The 6,000-nt window shown below is 49.6% G+C and overlaps 1 protein-coding gene across 1 annotated transcript in view; it reads right to left on the reverse strand.

Moving 5' to 3' along the window:
* LOC144126086 (diacylglycerol kinase delta) overlaps positions 1–6,000 on the reverse strand; it is a 126,202-nt gene that overhangs the window by 76,218 nt on the left and 43,984 nt on the right. The gene's annotated exons all lie outside the window — the stretch shown is intronic.

Consider the following 6,000-nt stretch of genomic DNA (forward strand, 5'->3'; position numbering starts at 1 on the left):
CGCCGTAAGGGAAGGGTAAAGGAGGGAGTGAAAGAAGAAAGGAAGAGAGAGGTGCCGTAGTGGAGGGCTCCGGAATACTTTCGACCACCTGGGGATCTTTAACGTGCACTGACATCGCACAGCACACGGGCGCCGCGGTCGGGTTCGAACCCGGGAACTCCGGATCAGTAGTCGAGCGCCCTAACCACTGAGCCACCGCGGCGGGGAGCCGGAAACGGAAAGTGCACACTTGTGAGTATGCATGGCTTTTGTTTGCCGCCTACCAGGACGAGCGGCTGGTACGATAACTTCTCCGAGGTGGCTCCAAGGGTAGAGAAGTGCCACTTAATAATGGTTCCAGCACTCCTCGACCACGCCAACAACCACTAAAGCGTAGGCGGAGATGCCCGGCATTGGCCGTCTTTGCCACAGCAGCCTTAGGGGTAACCGTACGTGGTTGCCCACTCCTATTCTCATGAATGAGTCTAAATCCGTTCGTGTTTAAATAGCTCGGGGCATGAAAAAATAGCTCTGCTAAGTCAAAATTACGTTAAAAATTCCCGTTTTCGGTCATTTAATACGTTGGTTAGCACATGTGTTGAGTTCGACGGCACGAGGAAGTAGACAATTATGCAGGTCTGTCTGTACAAAGCAGCGGCGGCAGAGGCATGTGTTAGTGTAGAATTTAGACCCTTAGCGGCGGCAACAAACGACCATACCACGGCGCCCCACTAAGCCTCGCGGCTTCTGCCGAAGCTTCGTGCGCCACTGAATTGCGGCGCACGAAACAGCAGCGAGAAGCAATATATTCCAATTTCCACAGGGCGCATCGTGAGAAGACAGTAATGCGGAATCTAAGAGACTGAACAGTTCTAAACGAACGCGGTCGAAGAAGCTATAGCAGCTAAAGAGAAACCGAGGCGTGTTTTCGGATATAGCTTAATGAAACAGAAAATTAAAAAGCGAAAATGCCACGAAACCGTTTCAGCGCTACGTTCTAATTTAAAGCAGGAGCGTTACGTAGCAACAGCATGTCCGGCTTCCACCTCCCTGCTGCGCGGACGGCTCGTGTTCGAGCGACCGACCGAGGCGTCCCCTGGTGTGCCCGAGCGGCATTTCTTCGAATCCACGCCTAATAAACGCTCGATCTTCATCGTTCCTAACATGTCTGCACGCGGCCCGTAACACGGTTTCGCCCGAACTTTCGATTTCACTCGAGGCGCGGCTTTCCGGCGGGCTGGCATTGGCGCTCGGGGGTTCGAACGACCAACCGACGCCTGAAGCCTCTTCTACCAAGCTGACGATGTCACAGATAAACAAACCGCCTGAACAGGTACCCCGGCAGCAATGCTATAGATGATTGACTGCCGGGCAGCAGCTCTCGTTACAAGTCGCTGCTGTCGGAATACGGCGCCAATGTTAAGAGGAACCAGACCAAAAAATGGCAACGAAGGCCCATTAAGAACAGGCATTAACTGAGAACCCGATTTCTGGCTCATGTGGACGACTAATGTCTCCTGTCCATCGATTTCGAAAAAGGAAGTAAAAAAAAGCAACGAAGCCAAAACAAGACAAGAAGCCTGCAGTCCTATAGCCCTACCTTTGACATTAGATCGGAATCTTCTATTACAGCTCAAAGAACAACCATGCGTTTCTGCGACTGACCTTTAACCTTCAAAGGACTTGAAGAGATCAAAACGCAATCCGGTCACTGATCTGCACGAGACACCTGTGCCAGAAAGGGCATCATGCGCCGTTGCACTAATGCCCCCCAGGCCTGCGTCAGCCAACCAAGAGCTCGACTAGCGGGCCGGCTGACACGAGAGAACGCTTTGCGACTGGCCGACGGTTCGCGATGGCGTCACTATTTACTGCAGTTCCCGAAGCGCAGGCGCGGAGCTAGGCGCCTCGTAAACAGAGTTGCTGATCAGCTGAGGCTATATCTGTAACTTTTGCAACACTGCACAAATCGAGAGTGAAGGGCGTCAATCGGTGGTCTATATTCTGTCACGCATCGCTTCGGCACGACGTCCTTGTGTTAAGCATAAGCAGCTTTCGCCTCATCGAGGAACTAAAGTGGCTCGCAAAATAATGGGCCATATCTGAATTGCCTAAATGGATTGAAACATACCGGGTGTTTTTTTTAAACTGTTTACAGATAGTTATTTTAAACCCTGAAAGAGATACGTCGCTGTGGTCTGTGCAGGTGGAACGTACAAAATGGCGGACATTATTTGCGTGATAGAGCGCAGTGATTAAACGATTAACTAAAATTAACTAATCAACTTTTTACTTTTAATTTTCGCAACCAACGTGATATTAAGAAATTGAAGGCGGTAAACATAAAAGCTGAGTCCAGTTTTTTAACTTTTTTACATCTGAAATGTTGTTCGAAATATTTAACGTCAAATACATTTTTTTAGTTCGTAAAGTTGGCTTCCCGCAATGCACATTTTTAAAATGGCGTCGCTTGCATTTCTAATCCGCAAATACGGAAGCCATTTGTCTGTTTTATGCTATACAAGCAGTTAACTGGATTTTCGCGAAAATACTACAGAGGCTAGAAGATTTGAGCCTCTATAAAATTACTACACCAAGCGACAACATTTTATTTTGCATCGCGAAAAGCCAACTTTACAAGGTAAAAAAAATGTGTATTTTTGACGTTATATATTTCGAAATGCATAGCCGATAAAGAAAATTTAAAAACTGGACTCAGCTCCTATACTGACAGCCTTCAATTTCTTAATGTAATATTGACCCTTAAAATAAAAAGTAAGAAAGTTGATTAATTTAGTTAATTAATCGTTTCATCATTGAGCTCTATCCCGCATACAATGTCCGCCTTGCTGTACAATCCACCTGCACAGATCGCACAGACGGATCTCTCACAGTAAATCAGTAAACGATCAGTAAACAGTTAAAAGAGACACCCTGTATATGTCGCCTGCGCCAAGCAACCGCCGACGCGCAAATTAATGTACGCCATACTTGACGATAACATTTCGCACCCCGCCTGACTCTTCCTCACGGACCAAAGGAAGACAAAGAACAGAAAAAAACTGCGTCACCAGCGGTGCTATTCCAGCAAGTGAGTTGCGAGAGTACTACATATCAGAGTGTCTGCGGGTTTAGGCGGAGATTCCGAAGGCAGTGTACGAGCAAGTTCTTTATTCGCAAAATGCAGGCATTTCCCAAGCCACAATTGCGGAGCCTCGCGCCACGATGTGCATCGCCTCCTTTGTACCGCTAATTTATTCGAAAAGCCCGCGCGAGAACGACCGCGGGGGAGACCGCGCGCGCCGACCTAATTAAAGACCGGGCAGGCGAAAGCTGGCCGTTCCACCGCCGGCGTATAATACAGGAATCGGCGCTTGCTTAATTAACTGGTCCCCATCTAAGCTCCAGAGTTTTCGCTCGGAACTCATCTTTATGGGCAAGTTTTCACGTTTTTCGCGAAATGCGGTATATTACGGAATTTTAAAAATCGCGTCGTCGAAGAACAGAAACCAAGCAGGTCCATGTAGAAAAACTGACAGAAACAACGGGAGCCGGAAAAAGATTTGCTACGCTTACGCTATGCTGCCTAAATGGGTTTGGTTTATGTGGGTTTAGCGTCCCAAAGCAACTCAGGCTATGAGGGACGCCGTAGTGAAGGGCTCCGGAACACACACACACACACACACACACACACACACACACACACACACACACACACACACACACACACACACACACACACACACACACATATATATATATATATATATATATATATATATATATATATATATATATATATATATATATATATATATATATATATATATATATATATAATAGCCTGAGTTGCTGGCAGCTCCGCTCACACTCGCGACAGCCGTTCTATATATACCCACACGACCACGTCGCTATGATATCGTATCACATGGTCTTACGACACCCCCATCGGATGCCATCACGTGGCTTCACATCACCCCATCGGATGTTGTTAAGGTAAGGCCAAAGGTCAACCCAAAGGTCACCCAATGTCAAAGATCAAAAGTTAACTAAAGGTCATGGGATCGACACCATAAGTATTATACATGGTCATACACGGCTAACGTGGTTGAGCTGAAGGTCGTTAAATGTCATATTCCGCCCTATGCGACGACTGCTTTACCTAGCGTAGTGAAGCTTTTCGTTTCAAAAATCGGGAACGCAAAGGGGGCCGATACTCAGCGCTAGACTGGCTGACAAAATGATGGGGGCAGGTACCGACACCTGTACACACAGCGCATCCCAAAAAGCTGGCTTCGCCGCAAAAAGGGTGTTACTGAGGAGAAAGCAGCTTGCCGTAGCCGCAGCTGCGCCTTTCGGCTGCATAATACTCACTACTTCAATGCGCTAGCGCTACAGCCCGCAATCACTGGGTGCGTATTACGAGTTTGTGTCATGATAAAAAGCGTCATATTCTGCCGCAGCGCCATACCTGATTGGCGGAAACACCGGAAGCGGACGTGGTGGTTTGGATGATTTCCGAGGGGTCTGTCCGAAGACGCGCCGTGACCGTGAAGCGCGAGAGACAAGCAGGAGACGATGCGTGCGTCACGCGGCTTAGCCAATGAGGAGGCGGGGCGGTCGCACAGCTGCAGCCAATGAGACAGCGGCTGCATCACAGCTGCCGCCGTGTAGCGGGCACCAGCGCGCGTTCCGCATATGGTGTGGGATTCTCAGTGGGGACTCTGGACGCAGCGGACGTGTGCAGTTCGGATTTGATTAACTATGCAAATCGGCTGTCATTTTTGTCCGCGGGAATACGCGATCGATGTATTGATACGTGGAAAACCAGCAAAAAGGACGCGTTCACAAACAAGAGAAGTACACAGGAACGCGTCCTTTTCGCTGGTTTTTCCACGTACCCGGCACAAACTGGCCCAACAAGATACGCTTCTTCAATACGACGTCTTGCTCTTCGAGTGCCACAGATGGAAGAAAGAAGCGCAACCCATCAACATCATTTTCTTCAGTTCTATATCAGCATGATCAAGACATTCTCTCGAGGGTGAATAACGCCCATGTCGTAACTCCCGCTAGCCAATAAACACGCTGTACAGGCGGGGTGGAGTGGGCGCCTCATGAAAAGAATGGGGAAATGGTGCGGAACGTTTAAAGCGGCAGTTAATTTCGGCCTGCCCAAATGGCCGACTGTCGTCATGTCCGGCGTGACACCAGACTTCCGGAGTCGGGCTCGTGGTAGGAACCACGGAGAGTCGGTGGACTTCGAGGGAACAGCTCCGCGAATTTGTAAACGTGGCCTCGCCTATGTCTCCCTTGCTTTTCGCGCCGCTTTTCGGCCGCAGTCGACAGAGGCGGTACGAGGAACGATAAAGCGCCTTCGGTCTGCCGGAGGAAGATTTTCGGGCACACTTTCGCCGAGATGAGCCTGTGTGTTCGTGTGCACGTGCGCTCCTCAGCGGCCAGTTACCCGCTGCGTGGTTGAGAAAGACTGCTGCTGTGTTTGAGCTGATACGTTTGCGAAGGCAGCAGTGCGTCAGCGACGATAAGGATACCTTGGAGAGCTTAGAAGCGGATCGCAACCGTGGCCTAGCGCGTGACTGTACACGAAGCACCAGATCGCGTCGGATCGGACATTCGAATGCGGCTGAAGCTACAGGAGATCTACACAAGGTACGGCAGCGGAGGAGTGACGAAAACATCGCAGGCTCCAAACGGGGGTCGGTTTACAGTTACCCACCGGCTAAACGAAACAGACACGCCGCCGAAAAGGAGGCCTATACAGGCGCACGCCAGGACGAACGGACAGGCCGGGAGCACGGTCTCCAGTTTCCCAGCATGAGAAACCATGGTTTCCCGTGGAAGGCTGGTGGTGTGTGAGCCAACGTGCAGTGACACAAGTGTAGGAATCTGGGACGGGTCTCTATGGTGCCGTGTGAAAAAAACGACAATTTATGGTCTTCGACTGGCCCATGCCCGAGGAAAACGAGTTGCTTGCCTAGGGGAAGGGGGTAGCTTTTTTTA

This window comes from Amblyomma americanum, chromosome 3 (genome assembly GCF_052857255.1).
Source record: "Amblyomma americanum isolate KBUSLIRL-KWMA chromosome 3, ASM5285725v1, whole genome shotgun sequence".
NCBI lineage: Eukaryota > Metazoa > Arthropoda > Arachnida > Ixodida > Ixodidae > Amblyomma > Amblyomma americanum.